The sequence below is a fragment of the Sphaerodactylus townsendi genome, linkage group LG10, assembly GCF_021028975.2.
Source record: "Sphaerodactylus townsendi isolate TG3544 linkage group LG10, MPM_Stown_v2.3, whole genome shotgun sequence".
Classification (NCBI taxonomy): Eukaryota; Metazoa; Chordata; class Lepidosauria; order Squamata; family Sphaerodactylidae; genus Sphaerodactylus; species Sphaerodactylus townsendi.
In genome coordinates, this window is record NC_059434.1 from 62,142,419 (window position 1) to 62,166,080 (window position 23,662).

Here is a 23,662-nt window from a genome sequence, read left to right on the forward strand (position 1 = left end):
TTGTTAATCTTGAGCGTGCCTCTTCTAATGGTAGAGTAGTTCTGCAACTAAAGCATTTTTATTATGTCTAGCAATATTAAATTACAGAGATACACTGTTTAGCATAAACATATTTATGCTAAATGTAGAAATAAACTGGTTGAAATTTTTAGACTGATGGCAGACTAGAACTGGCTATAGCATAGAATGCTATACAGCATAGAATGCTATAGCATAGAATGCTATACAGACTAGAACTGGCTATAGCATAGAATGTAATGCTAGAAAAAAGTTTTTAGATTACGAAATCTGGTTGAAAGTTTTTAGACTGATGGCAGACAAAAGAGCTGGGTGTAGCATAGAATGTAAATCACTGTAAAAAAAAATCACTGTAGGGAGTATGCATACATATACCACTGTCTCTGTGATATGTTCAGGGGCCAGCCATCACTCTCTAGGCCCAGTACAAAATAGTAATATTCCCTGATTCTGGCCTACAAGACAAGACATTTCATGATTCATGAAAAAAAAAGTTCTCTTTCATTTCTGCATTGTTATGAAGATAATGGGCTTGCAGTCCCAGATGAGATAATGGGCTTGCAGTCCCAGATGAAGATAATGGGCTTACAGTCCCAGATGAGCCCAAATTCTGACATACCCAAACTCTGAAAAGTATCTGTTATCTTATCTATGCTTAGCCTATGTCTGTGTTCACAATCGTGTTTTGAACAAAAGTAGAATCAATCTGAAAGTTGACACCCAATTATACCGCAATCATACTATGTTAAAACAGCAACTGTAAAAGTTACTAGCCTAACTGATGTGTTTCTTTCTTCATGAATGTTTAATTCAGCTTCACACACACAAAAAAACACCCTGAAAAGTTTAGAAGTACAAAGGAGAATCATTACACTGTTCTTTGCACTTTATCCAGGTATGGGTAAAGGGGAGCAGAAGGAAAAAAAGAGACTTCTTATGTCCTGTGCCCCATAGCAGATTTCTTACAACTCAATGGTACACCAGGTACCCAAGGATCAAAAGGTTTTGAAAATTAACATTCTGGGGCTAGAGCTTTGATTGATACGTACTAGTCAACTTTATTAGAATTTGGTATTTCATTTTAGCAGATAAAGTTGGTATAGAAAAATTATTGTGTTAAATATTGTAGTATATATTATATATTTATTTCAACCTATTTTCATTTTAGAGAGAAACATGAATATAATTATCTTTTTAATAGTAGAATTTAGTGACTCTAGCTAAAATGATAATATGAACGAAAGTGGTGCTGTAATAGTGCAGCACCTATTATTTATGGTGCTACATTTCCTCCTGTGATTGTTTGCAGATAAGCATTACTTACAAAGATTCAAGCAAATTCTTAACATTGTACACTAGGGAGCTAGTTTGAAAATTTGTTAATTTCTATGTTTACTTCCTTTTTATTGTATATTTATTAATATGATACCCAGGAAAATATCCTATATATCTTTAATTACTACACTGTGCAGCTTTCCCCCCTTAGCAACTAAGTAGAAAGAGAATATATAAAAAATATTTCATATTATAAATGTCAATATTATTAGAGTATGATGTTGGTATTTACCTTGTTAAGATGTGTATTGTTTTTATGAGAAGAATGTATTATCAGCATGTGATTTTAGCAAAGAATATAAGACCATTCTGCTATTTACTTGGCTACGTAGCTGATCTAGTGGAGTGCCCTATGTTGTCTGAGCCATGCAGCTGATTTTGAATCTCTCTCTCTAGCTAGCTAAAAAGATGGTGTATGTGTGAGTGTAAAATAATGGTTAGTAACTCACCATTTATTCAAAATGCTTGCCAGCTACTACAGAGGGCTGATACATTTTCAAGGACTACATTTTTTTCACTGGTGAGCGATGATAGATGTAGTTGAAATATAATCCTGATTAAAAATGTATGTGTGAAACCCCTTTGAATGAAGTGTGTACCTGATGGTATGTTCAGAGCTCTTGCATATGACAGGAAAAAGTTGTAATAGCTCTTACACCAGTTATTCTTTATTGATAATTTCTCAAACTTTCCTACAAGATTTTTTTAAACAATATTTTTAAACGGATGTAATTTTGCTGAACCATTAAAACTAACAGTTAATTTGGGGCCAGTGAAAACAAAGGGAAGAAAGCATGAAGAAGACATTTCGAGTGAAGGACTAAACTTTCTGAAGGTGAATCAAAAATAATCAGTCAGCATGCCTGTTTGTTTGTTTGTTTTTAATTTCCAGATAAGGCTCAGTGCAGTGGGTTCAATATTGACCTCATTTTGAATAATCACTCTTCATTTTAAATGGCCATCACCTGGTAACAGTTATGGGCTAAAATTTATATTCTCACCTCCTGCATGTCTCCATGGCTATCTGTCAGCAGCCCCATTCATCTGAACAATAAATCATTTCATGAATCCAAGCAGGAAAATGTTAAATATCATCCTGATATCAGTTTTGATGATCTGGGGGCGGGGAGGGGTTGTTAATTCTAAGGAAATATGTACAATGTTATTGCAAATAAGTCAGGAAAAGATTATTTGAAAAGGTGGAAACTGAAGGAATGGCAGTGGTCGTGGATGGGACCTGATTCTGCAGTTCAACAAACACAGCTAATAGTGGCTTGTGGAATACATGCCAGTTTGCCCTAACTGAATAAGTCATTATTTGATTGTCTCTCGAAATGATATCTTATGCTAATCTTAGCAATAAAGCACCAAACAGTTTAACGCCAATATATCTCATGTCAGTAGCATTTTTTTAATTGATGTGGTGCCTCTGAAGCCATCACCATACATGGGTAGTATTTTGTATCTAGTCTTTTGAGCAGAGGAGCGGAAAGCCGCACAGATTTGGAAATAAAGGTGGGAGGACAATAAGTTGCCAGCTCTTGAGATGGGAAATTCCTGGAGACTGGGCATGGAGCTTAGGGAGGGTGGGGTTTGGAGAGGAGTGGAACCTCAGCAGGGTATAATGCCATAAAGTACACCCTTCAAAGCAGTCATTTTCTCCCAGGCAACTTATCTCTGTATTGTTGAAGGCTTTCACGGCCGGATTCAACTGGTTCTGGAGGGTTTTCCGGGCTGTGTGGCTGTGGTCTGGTGGATTTTGTTCCTAACATTTCGCCTGCATCTGTGGCTGGCATCTGTGGCTGTGATACACCTCTGAAGATGCCAGCCACAGATGCAGGCGAAACGTTAGGAACGAGATCCACCAGACCACCACGGCCACACAGCCCGGAAAACCCTCCAGAACCAACTTATCTCTGTTGTCTGGAGGTCATCTGTAATCTTGGGAGATCCTCGGGCTGCACTTGAATGTTGGAAGCTCTAGAACTCAGTTTCTATGTTTTCCTGCTCTTGTCCAGTAATTCAAAAAGCTGCCATTTCAAGATCTCTCACTCCAAAACAAAGCTTCAGTATCTCATGGAGGGTTTGGAAATTAGAAGATACGGTTAAACCAGCCTGATGTAGTATATATAGATTTTAATATCTGAGTGCATAGAATTTGAGTTGGCCAAAGGTCTGTCTTAGAAGTTCTTTCAGAAATCTCTATTAAACCCTTCAGTGGAGAAATGAAAAATATGCTTATCAAATACACAAATGATTTCAAACTTAAACACACATGAAGCTGTTTTTAACTGAATGGAATCCTTTGTCCATTAGTAGGGTTGCCCGGTTTCTCATAGGAAGTGGTGAAAGGCTTTGGGGGATGGCTACAGAGGCAACAATCAACATCCCCATGGAATGATGTTATTAGCATCATGCTAGGGATGGGAGAGGGGTCACACTAGAACTTGCCCCCAAACTATGGCTTCAGTAGAGTTTTGTGGAGAATGATAGATCATCCCCCAGTAGGATTCTGGCACTTTTGTGTTGTGCTGGAAGTGATGTCATTGTATGTGGTTGCAGATCTTGGCCACCGATCACTTCCCCCTCCTTTCCACTGGCCTGATTTTACCCACTGACCACCTGAGTGTTGGCAGGCAGTGGCAGGAATCAGTGTGTGATTTTCTGCCATCAGCAGGCACCTGAGAACCCAATCCATCAAGGTCAGTATTGTCTGCTCAGACTGGCAGCAGTTCTCCAGGGTCTCAGGCAGAGATCTTTCACATCACCTACTGCCTGGTCCTTTTTTACTGGAGATGCTGGAGACTGAAGCTGGGACCTACTGCATGCAAAGCAGACTCTTCCATCAAACCACAGCCTCCCCCCCCCCAACTTATGTTGATAAGCAGAATGTTATATGAGATTCTTTAAGAGAAAGGGAATTGTATAAATATTTTAAAATAAATGAAAGGCTTTGGCCCTTTCCACCTGGGCCTTTTACAGCACCCTGGGGATGGCAAAAACGCGGTCCCGAGGGAGCTGTTCGCATGGGGGGCGCAGCTGCTTCACAGCTCCTCCCCAGTGGCGCTCCTCCACAGCTCCTCCCCAGTCCTCGCTCCTCCCCAGTGGCGTGAAGCCACCATTTTCCCACCTCACTCCCCAAGCGAATGGCAGTGGCTGGAATGCGCCATCCCTCCCCCCTTGCCCAATCGACTTACCATCCCTGCGACTGTCCGGCGCATCGTCGAGGTCTGGGGACTCGCCCCCCTGCCCCTGCGACTCCAGAGCAGGGACGGTAAGTCGATCGGGCGACGGCGCAGCAGGGCCCGTCTTCCCCGTCGTTACTGGGACAGTTCGTGCGAATGGTCCCAGGGGGGTTGGGTCAGCGTCATGTACGCCAACCCAACCCCCAGCATGGCCGTGCAGAAGCGGCCATAGTGTTGATTGAGCCTGGAGAAACATGCATTCCATGCAACCAGTATGATAGAGGAGACTGTGGACCCACATATCAAAATAAAAATGAAGCTTCCTTCATGATCCTCTGACTTCTTCCACAGATCTACATACTAAGCCTAAATTTAGTCCAGGAAAGAGATTTAGAACTGAATTGATAGACTCTTGTCTTACACACACTAGGGGGAAGCTGGAGACTTCGGAAAGTTTGAAGGATATTGAGGTGGCAATGACCAAGAAAAAAAAACACAAAGACAATAATTTACTTTGTTGCCTAGTACTTTCTTCTCCTGTGTGGTGGTCATAAGCCTCACCTGATCAAGGGAAATTATCAGTCATTCAAGCCCTGCATATGAATTCTACATTCTCTTCACAATTGAGCCTTTTGTTGAAGGGCTCTTTGGGGATTACGAGCCCTCTAGTTTTGGCAGGCACTTCTTTGGTTTCATGGCAACAGTGATTTTAGATCATGCATTATCTTTGTTTTTTCTTATTTCTTTATACTTGGATCTTGGATTAAGCACACATAAATGAATTCCATGGGTCAAACAAGCAGCCTTTGTCACAACTGGGAGAGATTTACTGCACCAAAGAAATAAGTTCAAGTGTCATCTGGGACAGGGATACTGTTGTAGAATACAGTGCGACTCTCGTGGCATATAAGTGGACCTTGAGGTATTCCAAATGATGAGGACTAAGTTCCCTCCCAAAGACTATGTATGACTGGTTGTTTTCTTTGTGATAGTAGTTGTGCATTGAGAACTGTTAATAATTGGACATTTTGGAAATCATTAATTCATCAGGTTACCATGAGTTAGAAGCAACTTGATGAGCCCGCAGGGATAGGACGGGATAAAATTGAAAATAAAATAATTTTTTAAAAAGATGGCACATACGAACACATTCAATTAAATAAATGTTACTGGTCAAGCACATTAGTGTTAATTCTCTTTATTGGTTTAAACTATATCAATGTTGATAGAGTATGGACACAACATTCTGTATGTGTGTTTGTATGTCTAAAAGGCATTTTTCTCAGTGTGAAGACATCTTATCCATGAATATTTTCTTCTCCATTATCAAGATAAATATCTTGCTGCTCCTCTCCTCTTCCAAACAAATGTTGAGAGTTCCTCAGAGTTCTGTGAGGTACTGGTATCTAGGTTGTATGATTGGTGGCTTGATCTTGGCCAAGTGGATTTAGTGTCACCTTGACCTAGAGATTGCAGTGAAGAGGATACATGCCAAATTTGCTCCTCATTTAGTATAATTATGCCATTCATAGCAGCTGACAACCCTCAATTAACTCTCCTTTTTAAAAGGGAAAAGAACAAAGAGAACTGGCATTTATTACTGGCAATATACTTTAGGGAGTTTTTTTAAGTAGCCATGGTTAGTAGCTAGGAATTGGGCATGTTTCCTTATGTAACACCTCATGTATTCATAATTATATTGAGAATTGTGGATTACTTTTTCAGTTAAATAAATTGTCCATAAAGGAGAACCATGTAAGGGAATGGCTGTATTATTGAGTAATGTCTTAAGGTTTATTGGATGTTGTATAGCTTTATTGTGTCCATGTTTAGTGATATTAAGTCCCAGTGAGTTCAGTAGAGATATAAAAATTGTAGTCTTAATTTAATTCTGGCAAAACAGGATATTTATGCATTTATGTCATATTTTTAGCTATTATTTTGTCTGCTTTTCACACAAAAAATCTGTGGATCTCAATTTAGTTTATTATTTTATTGTATTTTAAACTACAATGTGACTCACTTTGGACAGCTAAACTGGGAAAGCAGGGAATGGATATTTTTAATTAATCCCCTAGAAAATTGCAGTAATTCCTTGAACATAACAGTGTGGCTCTTAAGATAGGAAATTAGTGTTGCCCCAGTGCTAGGAATGCCATGAATTAGGTATCTGAAAGTTTCTTCCCTCCAATTCATGCACAACAGTCACTCATTTCCCAGTTCATAAACATGACGTGTTCGACTTAACCAAAAGACACACTGAAGTTCGAATTCTGGCTAAGCTATGTGGTTCACTGGGTGATCTTGGGTTAGTCTCTTCCTCATTTACCCCCCACCCCAAGTTGGGTAGAATCACCAGTGGGCATCACAGCAAGCTCCTTAAAAGGTGGGCAGAACACTCATGCGGGTATATAATAAAAGAAATCTGGGCTTTCAGTCATGTGGTGCTAACTTAAGACCACACAGCTTGCTAAGATATAATGATGAGACTCTTCTGATGTGATTAATCTTTGTGCCTGCTCTGTATCTTAGTTTCAAAATATTTGCCAAGCCTGGAAAGGACAACCTTCTTCAACCTCCAATTTCGAAGAATTACTTGCATAAATAACAACTACATTCTCTGGCCTCAGATGAATTATGGCTGCACTGTTATCAATATTCTTTTTCTGCATCTGAATGCACGGCTTAAAATAATATCAAAGAGAAATAGTATATCTTGCTCCTTTTCCATGCTGCCTCCTGTCACTGCTGGAGGCATCTCGTTTTGCCATAACTTATACAATTATCAATAGTCTTTTTTTAATTTGACATTTTAAGAGCTCTGTTAGGTAAGGGATAATTAATAGCACTTACTTTAAACTTGAGCTTTGATTTATATATAGCATAATTATATCTAAAGCCTCTAACTCCATGCCTACCCCACCAGGTATTTCATGTGTGTTTTGCTTTAATACTTCTCCTTCCTTATAGCAGGACTAATCCTTTACCTGGGCATCTTAAGCTCTGAAACACTGATTACATATTGTGATCTTCTTGCAAGCATCATAATGATTTCTTTTGGTTGTTTTATCTTTATGTACAGCTTAAAATAAAATAAAAATGGTAGGTAAAATTTCAGAACAAAATTTGTTGCAGGTAAAAATCCAATGCATAAAAATTACTACCTTCAAGTCCAAAATGTATCATTCCTCTAAAACCCTGAATATTTTCCCCTCTAATCCCATGGTGCCTTTTAACAAGTGAAACCATTTTTTATTTTTTATAAAATTGTCAGCATCTTTTCTGTAGATTTATTGGGGCTTCTGTTTCAGCCTGATTCCTTGTCTTTCGTATGCTGGGATGTGCCCATCCATTCATCTGTATGTGGTTGTGCATTTCCCTCTTTTACTTTGCTAAGAAAGCATAATTAAAAGTTTGTAGTTCTTGTATAAATTGCCTAGTCATAAACCTGAACAATTATTTATTCATTTGTCATTCCACAGAAGAAAACCCTTCCCAATAAAGACGAGACTATCAGTGGTAATGAAATTTCATTCATATTTAATATTCTCTATATTTTCTTTTGCAATTAATTATCATACTGAGTTACATTTATATTAATATATGTTTCTTTTCAAATTCTAAAGAGAGTAGTGCCTCTAATATATTTCCCATCTTGGAGCTGATTTAAGCAGAGTCTTAATGCTGATGATCTCTTTCTTAGTTACAAATACACACTGTGAGCGTTTTGAGATTTATATAAGCAACTGGAATTCAGTTTTGAGGTTTCAATTTGCTTCTTCAGTTAAGATTAATTAGCAGTTATTAATAAAATTCACAGTGCAGGTAAAATGTTGTCTTTGTGATTTCCCAGTTGCTCTTATTTGGATTTTAAAATTGACACACAATGAAGTGGTAAAGCTGTGTTGCCACTATACTACTGAGAATAGTAGTCTTAAAGGAGAAGCGTTTGTCTTGCAAAATATACTAGGGTTGTAACATAAAATATTTGGGCAAGGGGTGGTCATAAGAAAAAATAATTGCAGTGTGGCCTTAAAATTCTTACATACCAGCCTTCATTAATAAAACCTGTATTTAAAATATATAATAAGAAAACTGTTTGAAATCAATGCAAAGTTTCATTTTCTAAAAAAAATGTTGTTAATTAAATACAAACAGAATTTTTGACATAGGTTGTGATTTTTACAGCTCAGTCCAGAGGTGAGGGGGGCAGGGATGGCGCCACTTGAGTGGTGCTCCACCCGCTACACACTGAAAAAGTTTTCATTTTTTTAAAAACCCTCCAACTTTCCATAGGGGAGAATAGAGATATGCTGTGACTAGAGATCTGCTGGCATTGCTGAGGCTAGTGTGCATGCACTGGCACAAGACCAGGCATCGCAGAACACCACAGCAGTCAGGTGCCAAGAGATTTGCCCCTCTGCTGATGTAAGTGCCCCAGAGAGGGCATTTACGTCAGCGGAAGCCTGCCCCCCCCCCCCCCGGATTGCACTGCCTGTCATGCTAGGGATCATAATTGAAAAGCCAGCTCCAGATCTTCATTTTCATGAATTGGTAAACATCACTTGGGAGAGGAAGGAGGACTGCTACTGAACAAAAGAAGCAACAACAACAAAATTAACCCTCACATTGTTCACTGACTAATTTAGCTGCTCCTTGTTTGAATGGCATCTGGTTTACTGCTTGAGGAAACAGTTTGGTGGGCAACTTGTATCTTTGTTCTGGCCCAACAGGGTAGTTCTTGAGCTTTTAAGGTGATCTGTGACCAATCAGGGCTAATTATGGAAGATTAAATCTTGCTTTTGAAAGAGTTTTGAAGATTTTTCCAAATGGGTAGCCTTCATCTCTGGAAATCTTCTAATAGAAACCCTGATAAGGGAAAGACACATTCCTCATATGGAACACATATGAGTTTTCCCTATACTTCTTATGGCATCCTTTTGCAGAAAACTCCCTATTTACTTGGAGTTAAATTCAATTAATTTCATGCCACTTACCTGATGAACAAGTTTGCTTAGAATTAGGACTTCTGGGGGGGACACAACGGACAAAAATTCAATGGGTTCTGTTCACTTGGACAAAAACTCTGGAGTTTGGCAAATAGTGTTCGTTCATTTGATGTTTCAGTTGGATCTGAATAATGTGATGGTGGACAGAGAGGATCTTTGTCAGGAAGGGTTAACAGTGGTTCTAAGCACTCCTGTTTAGGATTACAGTAGATGGTTGCTTGCACTCCTCAAGCAATTTCTTTCAGCAAGTCTTTGGAACTGGGACTGAACAAGTAACTTACAACTTGCAATACTTAGTTTTTTGTTGAAATGTCTGGATTGTAGTCAGGAATAGTCTGGGTAAGAGGGGTGCATTCTGAGTAAGTGTCACAAATGGTTAATTTTTCTTGCATTATGTGGTCTCTTCATAATTCCTCTGAACTTTACATGAAACATATTAGATTATTACAAATATTTTGTCCCTACAGTACTTCAGCATCTTTCAGAGGAATGTACATGATTCTGTGTATATTGAGAATAAGGGTCAAGCTCTTTTAGTTTTGATTAAATTTTCTAGCATGAGCTATGGAACTTGGTTACATGTTGTGAATAGCTTTATATAACCCCCCTACACACACACACATTTTATATAATAAATTTTTCAAGCCAACATCTTTGGTCTTCCCCCTAACCAATATCTATAGGGAATGGCAACCTACCTACTAGCCTACAGTCCTTAGTTAAATCATCAGTTTGTTAACTGCTGTTTGCAATCTAAACCCTCCCCCTGGAATGAACTTCTTTAAAACAAAATGAAATAAAATAAAGGTAAGTAAAAGTAAATAGATTTTCCTATTGAAAGTTATTACTTCAGGAATGAAGAAGATGGATATTGATCTGCCCCCTCCTTTGCCATTACAGTCAGGTTCACATAGACAGCTCAGACACTTTATTCTAAGCAAACAGCCATTTTCTTTTCTGACTTGGATTCCAGTGAGAATTGGGGGGGGGGGGGTTAAAAGGTTTGTAAAAACATTTTTCTGTCCTTCTTACAGGGTAAGAAGTAACAGTTTTCTGAGATACTTGCACCTGTTATTGATTTATCGCTTCTATGTCGTGAACAATCTCCTGTTTTATAATACCCTTGTATGCTGCCTTGAGGTAGTTAATTAGAAATAGTTCTTACTCTGAGGAAAGTCTGGGGGAAGGGGAGGGGAGGGATTCAAAAGATATGAAACATTCTGAATAAAGCACCGATGTGGGCATGAGTGTATTTTTAATCTTTGATGGTTTCTGTTGAGGAGAGTAATGCTTACCCTTTCAACAATAATAACTGGTACAATATCATGATTATCGTAACATTGTGAATGGGGCTTGCAGTCCAGAGGTCCCATCCTGCTATGCAGCTAAACCTCACAATATGACCTTGAGAATCCTTGTACAGGGCAACTGTCAAACAGCACAAATAAATGTGTAACACACTTCTCTCTGTGATTCACCTCTGAAGATGCCAGCCACAGATGCAGGTGAAAAGTTAGGAACAAGATCTACCAGACCACGGCCACACAGCCCACAACAACCAACACAAATAAAGTTTATATTCAGCCTCCAATGCTGATACATGCCTAGAAGCACCGGACATGTTTGAATCAAAGCATGTATGCATGAATGAGAAGCTACTGCTTCTGTTATTGGGATTCTGTGTACACAATTGCTTTCTTGTTTGAATATAGTCTTTCTCTTTCTTTCTAATTTGCTGTTTCATAGTTGGGGGTTAATATCTGACCTCTGGCTTCTTGAAAACCTTATTCTGTTTTTTTTTATACTTTTTTATCACATCTTTGATATTTTAGCAAATAATATTTGACAGCTATGAACATCTGCAAAAGTTATTGTTATCATAACTTGAGCTCAACAGAGCTACTGGTGCTGATGCTTGCCGGATCATATTTCAGTAAAGACCAGGAGTCTATTACAATCTTTAGTAAGAAAAAAAGAAGAAGTCTTCTCCGGTTTACAAGAGGAACTCACGTGTTTAGGTTTTTTGTTCTCTTCAGAAATCCTTCTTTTAAAAAAATACAACTTACGGAGCAATTATATACAGTGTTATTCCTTCACTATTTCTCAGTTCTAAATTATTTTTTCCTGTATCTGAATTTTTTACAAATTATACAAAGGGATGTGCAGGTATCTTTTCGATCTTTTTTTGTTATTGCATAGGTCGGTGCACTTTAGCCAGGTTTAACCCACCCAAAGTAGCTGTTAATGGTATAGATCTCTACTTCTATTAAAAGTATCCACTTTATTATCTTCCTCTCTCTTATTCAGTATGCACCCAAAGAACTGAATGCATTATGATTTCCTTGGAGAAAGCAATAGAGACAGAAATATGCAGTTAGTCATTTATGTGCATATTACAGTATAAATCACAAGATTAAGGGGAATCATATTTGGAAGCACTGCAATTTTGCAACCAAAAGCACTTAAATAATTACCTTTTTAAGCAACTTTTATTGACTATGTAGAAGGATAAAAAGTAATCTTACTTGTTTTAAATGGTATAAAGTGTCCAAATGCCATTAACAGAGTGTTACAATTCTTATTTCGCTAAGATTCTTGAAGCTTACCAGAAAGAGATAAAAAATGTATAAATTCAGGAACACTGGCTAGTAATATCCCAATTTCCCAAACCATTGTCAGTGGACTCCTACTTTCCCCTGCCAAAATATGTGGAAGCATGCATGGATTGTACTAGATTAGTAAGAGGGGCTTGTTTCCGTGGCATTAGCCAGGTATCTTAGCAACAGGATCATACCAGATTCTAGCAGTACTCTGTGGTGGTGCATGTAATATCCTGGACATAATCTGTCTTTTAATTTTCTTTGGATTGTCGTGATATTACAGATACATGTGTTCAGTTATAGATCTTTATTTAATAAGAGGAATGCTTTAGCTGAAGATTTGTACTATGTAAGAAGTGGGCAACTTACAATAATGTTACTGGAAGGTTTAGCCTCAGCACAGCCTTGTCTCACATTGCAGATTGACGGGAAAACTTACTGCCTTCATTAAGATGTACCTCATAGTTCATATCTTTATGCTGGAGATGATGCTGCCTGAATTCATAATAGTGAGAACGTTATTTAATGTCAGATAGAATGCAAATTGCTTGTACAATTGAAATGTCATTCCAAAACATGCCACCATATGCAACACCATTTTATTATAAGTCACTGAGAGCAATATCTTAAATTTGGAATTGCACTAATCCTTCATCTGCTTTTGTTTACCTTTCATCTATAATAGAGATGTTGAATTCACAGCAAACTACATTTGCATGGTTTATCTGCGCACTGACATAGTGAGGACATGGGAGGAGACGTGTGAGCAGGGAAATTCCCTTTCATTTTTTGGTTGTTTATCTAACACAAATTAATGGGGGAGGGATGCAAGCTAAAATGCCCTGTCAACCCTTCTTAAGGAATAAGCTAAAGCTCAGATATAAACTTTTCATTATTTAAAAGGCAAGTTGTAATACAAATTTACCATTGGTTTATTGGTAATTGATTTTCTTGGTAATTTAGTCCCATGCAGTAGTTTGTTTCATTTAATTGAAACAATACCAAAGAAGTCTTCAAGATAAGCTGCCATTACTAGTGTAGGGAAATGATGTATTTGAAATAGTTAGCATTCCTTGCAGATGCAAATTTATCTGGAAGATTTTCCAAGGAAAATGCGAATGTTCATTAAAATTATATATTGGTTGTGCCATGCTTTGCTCGTTTTGTATATTTAAAAATTGATTATAGTCATTCATAGATTCTGTTAGTAGTTATTGGCTGGCATCATCAGCATCATTGTATACTATTCTACCCATTAATATCTGGAAGTCTGTTGAAGGCGACCACTGATCCAGCTTAGAATCATGGCTTCTATGGCCGTTTTTACACAGTCAAAATATCCTGGGGTGAGCACAGAAAATATCCCTGCGCAGCCAGAAATTCTGCTGGCTCCCGAAGCTACACAGGGTCTGCCCCAGTGCCGCCGCCTCCCCCCCATGATATTTACCTTAGCCCAGGATTTTCAAAAATCACCAGTCTGGAGGCTCTTTTTTAAAAATCCTGGTGTGATGCTGCTTGTGCCTGTGTTGTGCAAAAACAAATCAGGAGCAGGACCGGTTATTGTTCCCACTCAGCTGGCTGATCTCCCTGCCTGACATCCATTCAAGCTGCCACTCAAAAGCAAAGCAAATCAGAATGCGGGACACTGGGCATGCTCAGAAATGCTTTTGAAGCAAATACAGAAGTCTGGGTGGAGCAAACTGGAGCATTACTAATTCTGCTCCTGAGCAGAAGTAAGGAACCATACATACGCAAAAACTGGGATAAAATAGCCCAGGTATATATGATCCCAGCTCAAGCCTGGTGTAATTGTGCCATGCAAAAATGGCCTATGATTACAGTATGACTGTTCCGTTGCATTGTTAGCACAACACTTGTGGCAAGTCATAGCTATGATGCAGTGTGGGAGATTGTGCTTATGGCTCCATTGTCATGACTGGAACATTTCCCTAGAGGCTGCTGGTTTTACAGCTTTTTTAACAGCCATAGGTTGGTGGCCAGTTTAGGATAGTCTACCAATTGTTTCTGCCCTGTTGACGTGGTTGCCTAAACACCTGAGAGGCAATGTGGTTTTGTAGTGGTTGTTCCAGAATGCAACTTGAATTTATATCAAACCCTTACTTAGCAATGAGATTTGCCGAATAAACTTTTGAGCTCTCAGAGCCTAACTGACCTCACAGCATTATTTTAAAAATGGGGGAGAAAATTGTGCCATCCTGATCTCTTTTTAGTACTGACATGATAAAATTATCATAGATAAGCCCTGTTACTTTAACTTTAATAAGCTTTTATAGGCATAAAATAAGCCACTGTACAATAAGCCACTGTACAATAAGACACATTTACAATGTAAATGGAGGACAATTTATTATGAATTTGACTGAGCATATCCCAGAGCCTAATTGAAGTGTTATGTTGTGATGTGATAGCAGCAGCATATGTTTATCTTTCTGCCATTATTGTGTGTATATACTTAAATCCAGTTGAGCTGTAGATAGGCTGCTACATTGCATCTTTGACATGTAGGTTTGAATTCTTTGTTGGTTTCATGAGAATTTTACAGATTTTTTTTTGAACATCCATTATGACTTGGACATCACTGGTTTTTTAGTCTATAGCAGAAGTGACCATGTCCTCTTCTTCTTATATTTTGTTGGCCAATGGCACATTTAGGAGGGGAAAGAGGGGGCAGGTGCCCCAGGTACCACTTTGAAAGGTCACATACGGGTACTTTTGGCGGGACCTCCCCCCTGCAGCCTCCCCAAGCCACAGACACAGCCACCAGCCCAGCCCAACCACCTGCCATTGCCCTCCTCAGCCTAGCAAGGCATGCGAAATGAACACTCATGGTCCTTGGTACGAAACCCTGTGCCTTCAAATGGGCTACGTACTGAAGAAAGAAACCTTCAGGGATCCCCTGGTCCGCTGTCAGGCCCCTGGTTAAGGCAAAGTCCAGGAAGGTGCCCACTGCCCCCTCATAGGAGTGGTGGGTAGCCGGTGCTAAGGACTGGAGGACACCATCTGCAATCATTCGCTGCCAAGGCTCCACAACTGCTCCGGTAATGTGTCTGGCTGCTGATTGGCCTGGGTGCAAGGCGCAGAAACGGTCTACCTGGCAGCAAGACAAAGCATCAGCAATGCTGTTGGTGACCCCTGGAAGAAAAACTGCCTTAAAAGAGATGTAGCACCAACTTCCACACCAGGCACATGACCCTCTCCAAACGGCTGGATTGCCTGTTCACTACCTGCACTGCTGCTTGGTTTTCACACCCAAATCGCACTGAATGGTTTTGGAAAAGGTCTTCCATAAGTAGACCGCAACCACCAATGGGAACAGTTCCAAAAAGGTCATGTCCTGAGGATGCCCATGGTGGACCAAGAAGGAGGCCATACCCCCCATGACCAATGGCCACTAAAGTAAATACCGAAACCGATCCCTCTGGCTGCGTCAGTATGAACTTGAAACTCTTCCCTCCGCTGAAGGAGGGGTTGCCATAGGGACAAACAATTATAAAAGGCCAAAATTTGAAGCCAGACCTGGAGGTTGGGGGCCTCAATATGATGTCTGGGGGTGGGCGGGCTTGATAACACAAGCCATTGAGGCTCTGCTAGGGAGCCCACTATTCCTGGCAGGGAGGGGGTCACATAATGGGCATGTGCTCAGCTGGCACCTAGTAAGTAACTTTCTGTCCCAATTCTCCAATAGGAATTGGGGACGGTGCCAGGTTCAGCAGGGTGCTGCCCGGTGGCTAGGATGTGCCCCTTATGCTTACCCAGCTTCCTATGTTATGTTTAATAAAACAGATTGCAGCCCAATTTTATTCCAAAGAGAATTGTATTCTTGTTACTGGGGCAAGTGAGACTCCACTTATCAGCACGCAATGTGATGCATATTGACTGAGCTGCTGTACAGCATATTCTGGAAATTTCAGTTGGTCCAAAACAGTTGGTTTCTTGGAGCTTCTTGCTTCAATTCAGCAGGATTTCTGTTGATTTTCAGTTGGGCTAAATTGGGTCCCTCTTTTTTTAAAAAAAAAATCAGTATCTTAAACAGCCTGGGCATGGAATATCTTCAATCATATCTTCTCTCATATAGCCTTTCTGCCAGCCAGTTGAGTTTCTTCTAGGCTGGTTCCCTGAGTTTGGCTACTTGTGCAGATGTCATGTTCTAAGTGAAAAATGTGGTCCAGTCACTCCTTTGGGGCACAGGCTTTTAGATCTTTAAAGGTCAACAGCAGAGCCTAGTACTGTGCCTAAAAATAAGCTTGAAGCCAGTGAAGATGACAAAACTCTGGCTTAATATGACCAGAGAGGCATGCTATTGTAATGACTTAATATGGCTTAATTTGACCAGAAAGGCATGTCATTTCTAACACTTGCTTCCCCAGAGACTACAAATATCCCAAGATGTGTACCTGGTTTTTCAGGGGCAGTGTAACAGCATCCAGAACCTATTCAATTAGTCCATGTTTGTCCTTCCACATGTAACCTCAGCTTGTGGGTTCTGTGGGGCAGTACTTGGAAGGAGTTGCAAAGAACCAAATTTAAACAAAACAGTTTACTTCTCTTTACAAATAACATTAAACATCAACATTTAACATTTACAATTCAAGGTCCTGTTCAGGTTTGCATTTCAAGTCCTTATATTTACAGTCTACTGATATTGCCAAGTCCAATTCTTCTTTGCTGGTGGTTGGTTTTGAAGACTTCAGAGGCTTGGTGAATGGGATTCAAGATGATGAAGGTTCCCAGAAAACTCTCACCATTTACATACACAAAAACCCTGAAACAATAAATTCTAACATTTAAAATATAGCAAAAAAATTAAACTCCCTTCCCACTAGTTCCCCACAACATTGCAGTTACCTTAAACAAGGTGTTAAGGGCTTAATAAAATCAATCAAGGTCCCAGCCTGGTAGCCTTGCTTCCTCCAACCTCATGAGTTCTGCAGCATTCTGCTTCTTTTCAGACTCCACCCCTTTCTGGGTCATCCCATTCTGACACAGGGGTTACACACACATCACCTCATCATGTCCCTTCAGTAATCCTCTACAGATGACATTATGTGCATTGAAATCAACATTGGATAGCACAAGCACATTGACCTCATCCTCCCATGCATGATTGCTGGCTCATGCTGTAACGAACCAGCAAAGTCCAGGCCAAAGTAACCGTTCTCAGTTCTTTATTGTGCTGGCAGTCATAGTCAGATACAGGCAATGTGAGGTCTGAGAGCCTCAGACCTCTGATAGTAGATTTTACACAGTGCATTTCACATTCCTGCCAATACAGAATAAACAAAGCAAAGACTCAAAGCAATACAGAATAAACAAAGCATAGTTTCACACAGACAAGTAGAGATAACCTACAAGCAAAAATCCCCATCCTAGGCAGAAAGCCAGAAGCAGCCGGCTGCCATCTCCCAAGGACAGATCACACACTAACCACATCCTGACACATGTCTAGGAAATGTATACGTATAAGATTTTTTTCCGAAAAACATTTGATAAAGCAACATTCTCAACCGCATAGAAAGCACATTAGTACATTGCCTACAAGTACATATCCCATGCTCAAAAGCCAGTGACCACATTTAGGTGGGAAAAACCAGATTGTTCATGCCTACCTCTTCTTTATAGTCATTTGTTACACAGAGGGCTACTGACATAGTATTGTAGTATGCTGACCATCGTATTGTAGGTAGTGACGTATCAGTAAGAGGTTGAGCTGAGTAGCTTTTTGGTCCTTTCAAACATTATTCTGCAATTCTTGATTGAAACAACTCCTTCAATATAGATCTGCTAGAAACCAAGTAGTCCATATCTAGCATCTTGACCATTATGCAACCTTGTGAAATAAGAAGTTATTGGACAAGTAGATTCCATACTGTATCATAAGTAGAGTTAGATCTTTTTAAACTTATTGACTTCAATGGACTTAGAAGGGTGTAACTCCAGCTATCTCAAACAATGTAACCAACTAAAATAGTGTTGTGGGGTGGCAGGCATTTCTAAACTAGTGCCTATATGTTTCAGTGGGATGAATAAGGATACATCCTCATAATCTACTGTTCAGCCAGGTGACAAAAATGAGCTTTTTAAAAATTACTGGCTGATGAGCGCACATTTTTCAATTTTGCAAATGTAGAACATGTTATTTTAAAAGATGGAGGATGTTTCATAGAATGAAAGGATGCTAACACATTTGTTCACTTCCTGTAGTGAAATCACATTGCCTTCATAGTCATAATAATTGTGCAGTTCTTCCAGTGATGATAGTATATTTGCTCAAACATCTGTGACCATCATATATGCTGATCTGTCCTTATCCCATTTGCAGATGTTTATATCCAGGCAGTTCTGTCTCCTATCTTAGTTTCCTTGGGCTCCTTTGTTCATGTAATTTATTTACAATTCATTATTTACCATTCAGAACAGATGCTTCCTGGTCACCTTCTTTGGCTGCTTTCTTATTCAGCACAGTTGGAAACAACAGATTTGTACTCTACTGCAAACCATTTTAATATCATGGACAAGGACATGCAAAATTACCAGCTCATCACATAAAAGTCCTGCATATGGTCAAAGGTGGGCAGAAGGTGGGCAGAAAGGACAGAAAAGCAAGAGCCACATTCATTCATTTTTCCTTAAATATGTACTCTAAATTACTGTAATGAACTTGCAGATCTTTGTAAGTATGCTTCAGACTGTAGCCTTATTAGTCCAATTTGAGTCCAATTGCAGCTTAGAGACCAAGTGATTAAGGGAACATAGGCATCATGAGGAGGGGCGGGGGGGGGGGGTTCATGCCCAAAGAAGGCAAGCATGAAAGACGAGTCACAAAGAAGGCAAGCATGAAAGACGAGTCACTTTTCAAGAAGCAAGGAGGGCAAGAACAGAGCTGGAAAATGGCATGCCTGAATCATAAGAAGGTGACATTACTTTAGGCCAGGGGTATCCAACTCTGGCGCTTCAGATCAGGGGTGTAGCTAGGGTAAATGGAGCCCGGGGCAAAATCTGAGTTTTGCGCCCCCCCCCCCATTTGGGCAGCATTCCTCCCCCACCACGACCAAACAACATTTTTTGCACCAGGTCATCTCAAAGTCACCATCGCATTATAGAACATGGCCCAACACACAAATCTGAACACACCCAGGGCTCCCTAGTTTAAACAACATTGAAAGTAATGCTATTTTTTGAAGACGGGGAATCCACCCTGAAACAGCATCACTGTTAATGTTGTTTAAACTACAGAGCCCAGATTCTCCTTTTAAATCCACCTTAAGGGGATACTCTGGGCTCCCTAGTTTAAACAACATTGAAAGTGATGCTGTTTCAGGGTAGATTCCCCACCCCAAACAGCATCATTTTCAATGTTGGTTATTGTGGGTTTTCTGGGCTGTGTGGCCGTGGTCTGGTGTATCTTGTTCCTAATGTTTCACCTGCATCTGTGGCTGGTATTTTCAGAGGTGTATCACAGAGAGAAGTCTATTATACACTGTGTCCAGCCTTCTCTTATAACAGACTTCTCTCTGTGATACACCTCTGAAGATGCCAGCCACAGATTCAGGCGAAACGCTAGGAACAAGATCTATCAGACCACGGCTACACAGCCTGTAAAACTCACAACTACCAGTTGAATCTGGTTTTTGAAAGCCTTCAACAATACTTTCAATGTTTTTTTTTAATCTAGGGAGCCCAGATTCTCCCTTTAAATCCACTCCAAAGGAGGTGGATTTAAAGAGAGAACCTGGGGAAAATTTGAGGGTGCCTGTCAGGGGAGCAATGTTTAAGCTAACAGTACCAAACTTTTAGGCTATCTTCAGAAGACTCTTCTGATTAAACCACCCAGGTTTAGTGAAGTTTGGTTCAGGAAGCCCAAAGTTATGGACCCTCAAAAGGGTAGCCCCATCTACCATTAGCTTCCATTGGAATGGGGGATGGAGCACCCCTTTTGGGGGTCCATAACTTTGGACCCCCTGAACCAACCTTCACCAAACCTGGGTGGTATCAGCAGGAGAATATCCTTATGGTACCACCAAGGTTTAGTGAAGTTTGATTCAGGGGATCCAAAGTTATGGACCCTCAAAATGGTAGCCCCATTTACTATTAGCTCCCATTGGAAACAATGGAGTATGGGGTCACCCATTTTGGGGGTCCATAGCTTTGGACCCCCTGAACCAAACTGCACCAAACGTGGCTGGTATCATCAGGAGAGTCACCTGACAATAGTCTGAAATTTTGGTGGTGCTAGCCTAAAAGCTGCGCCCCCTGCAGGCCAAAAATGGGAAAAACCCTGGAAAATAGAAAAAGCCACTAACGAACCTGCAATTTTTCCGCCCACCACAAGGTGGCGCCCGGGGCGCTTGTCCCCGGATGTCCCCATGGTAGCTACGCCTCTGCTTCAGATGTTCATAGACTACAATTCCCATCAGCCCCAATTGGCCATGCCAGCAGGGGCTGGTGGGAATTGTAGTCCATGAGCATCTGAAGTGCCAGAGTTGGACATCCCTGCTTTAGGCAATTTGATATTGCATTTACTCATCAGACCCATCATAATCATGTATTTGCAGAAGAAACGTGAAGACAGGGTTAGGCTGTCAGAGAATTCTTGCCAGAGAAGCTATTTGTTCTACAAGAATAAAAGTAGTTTTGTGCTTTCCTCCTGATCTAACACCCAGAAAAGGGTGTGTAGGGTGAAATTAGAGGATATAATGTTTGGGTTGTTTGTTGCCAATCCCCTTTCCCTCAGGACATCTCCGACCCCCTCTTCTCCACCTATTCTTGGATTCTTAGATTCCCCCAGCCTTTCAGAACACTAGCAGGTGTTACCCAAAATGCTGAAGTCTGCTCTTTTTAAAGCAGACCTTGGTTAAGGAGAGGCTGGATACCTTTATGAGATTTTTTCCACCTGGTATGTGCTAGATTTTTCTCCTTAGAAGTCTGCAGGAGTCAAGAGTAGAAGTTTAACAAGTAAAAATAATAATACAAGCACACAAATGATCAGAACACAGAGCTAGATCACTTAGTCCTAGGATATAGATAGTGTAGGATTGGGATAGAATGGGATTTTTGGGGAATAAAAGGGGGAATAATTACCTTATCCTGAAGAACAGATCCAGAAAGCAGAGTTCAATGCCCGCACTGAACTCCAAGGAGATGGGATAGGAAGATGGCAGGCAGTGCAGCTGAACCAAGGCAGCTGAGAATACACTTAGGTCAGCATAACCAGACCAGAGGTTTAGTCCAGAAATGCTGAGCACTGACTGCATGATGAGCGATTAATTTACAGGGGAAATTGGGCCCTGTAGCCATGCTAAGGGAACTTAATCTTCTGAGACAAAGGAGAGGCAAGAGAAGGACACTCAAATTAAGTGTGGATACTTAACCAGCACAGAGCCTGGGATCCAAGCCACAACCAGGGATCAGCAAAGAAGCTCTTCAGCTTTCTGTTGCCCAACCAGCCACAGGGAGCATAGCTAGTTCTTTCTCCTGCATCCCCCAAGATGTAAGCGTGCTTGCAGGAGCACGGCTGATGTGATGGGTAGGCCCTTTCCACACGGGCGCCATTCGCACAGGGGGCGCACTCGCACAGCCGCGCCGCCCTCGCGCCGCCCAGCCGGCGCGAAGCCAGCGTTTCTAAACCACGCTTCCCCAGTGTGGTTTTTTGGAAACGCCGGCTTGGAGCCACTGCCATGCGAACGGCAGCGGCTTCCAAGCGCCTTTCCCCCCCCCCCACCGGGCGACTCACCAGTCCCACAGCCCTCCGGCACGTCGCCGAGGCCTGGGGGCATGCCCCCTTTGCCCTGCGACCCTGGAGGGTTGCGGGACTGGTGAGTTGCTCTGACGACGGCACAGCTCTGCGCCGTCGTCCCAGCCGGTTCTGGGACCGTCCATGCGGACGGTCCCAGCGTCGTTGGGTCGGTGTGGGTTACGTCGACCCAACCCCTTCCGCCTCCATGTGGAAGGGGCCGTAGATGCAGGCCATCTCCAGCTGCTTGTTAAAAGGAACTGTGAAATAGTAGGCTACATGGAAGCAACAAGTCTGCTTGCCACTGCCCTAGCTGTATTTGAGTGATTATGTATTTTGTTCTGACTTTGACCTGGAATCCTGGATTCATGTCAGTTGAGTTACCCCTTCAGATTTGATGCTGATAAGTGAACATGCTGACGTTCGGACTGGACATTGACTACTGAGTACTGTCTCTCTCTCTCTGTGTGTGTATGACAATAATGTGTATACTAGAAGCAAAGAGAGCATACTTGCTCATCCACTCTGCGAATAGGACCAGCCGCCTGGTGCGAAATAAGCCAAAGATTCTTAGATAAGTCAAAGATTCTTAAATATACATTCTTAGATGTATCTTAGATTCCTAGATACATCATTAATTATGTATTTTACATCATTAAAATATAATAAAACTGTTTCTCCATGTACATCTTCTAGAATTAGCAATTTAGATAGTAGCACAAAACAGAAACACAGAGCTCATTTTAAGCATAAGATAATATTGTTCTCCAACAGCAATTCTGATGACAATATTGTGCTCCCTTTGTGTGTGTGTGTGTGTGTGTGTGAGAGAGAGAGAGAGAGAGAGATGTTTTATTATATCAAATCAATTTTAAACAGCAAGACATTTTCCAAATAAGTCATTTGGTGGACAATGGCTCTTTGACACTGAATGACAGCGAATATTGTTAGACTCTAATACTGTCACCACACCTGCTGGACTTTGTAAATCAGTGTTCATTTTTTGCCAAGTATGGTTCAACAAATATAAACCTGAGAAGAGATGACCCTTTTAAATCCTTAATAGAGGCTACAGTTTGGTTTGATTTATGGAAGATGAGTCGTCTATTTATAAAATATGTATCTGCAAGATGCAGTTTATGAGAAACTTGGCTTTGGGGACACATTAATTCTAAGCGCAGATCCAACTTTCATGTTTTATAATATAACTCTGACAGCTGTAATTTCAGATTAAAGATTTTTCATTCACATTCCCATCCTGATTGCTCTGCATGGGCCTTGTTTTACCTTATTGTCAATAGCAAGTGTTCTTTCTATTGGGAGTCATTTAATAACCAGCTGCCACTTAAAGTGGAGACAGAATATTTGTCTCGGACAGCTCATCACACGGATTGTCTCTCTTTGCAGAGAGCTGGGACTTCTTCAAGAAAAACAACAGCTGGACCCTCAGCCATTGTCCTCCTCTTTTCTTTTGTAGGGCCCAGTTAAAACAAATACCAACACCCTTTGTGAGTTTTCGAAATGCGTTTGCTAGCTTTTTTTTTTTTTTAGTTACAGACTACTATTTTCAGGGTGAATGCTTTCATCTCTCCTTCACTGTACACATGTGTAGTATTTATATTAGAAAACCCCCACCTCCTTTGGCTCATTTAAAACATTGGCTACTTTATAGGTTTCACTATCATATGCCTTTGTTTGGTTCATTAGGTTGATTTCACATTAGGCTATTTTTGATTGGCAAAAGTTAAACCACAAAAGAAATCA

General features: G+C 40.6%; 1 long non-coding RNA gene across 1 annotated transcript in view; it reads left to right on the forward strand.

Annotated features, from left to right (window-relative positions):
- Window positions 1-23,662, forward strand: part of LOC125440184 — a 99,501-nt gene that overhangs the window by 20,766 nt on the left and 55,073 nt on the right. The gene's annotated exons all lie outside the window — the stretch shown is intronic.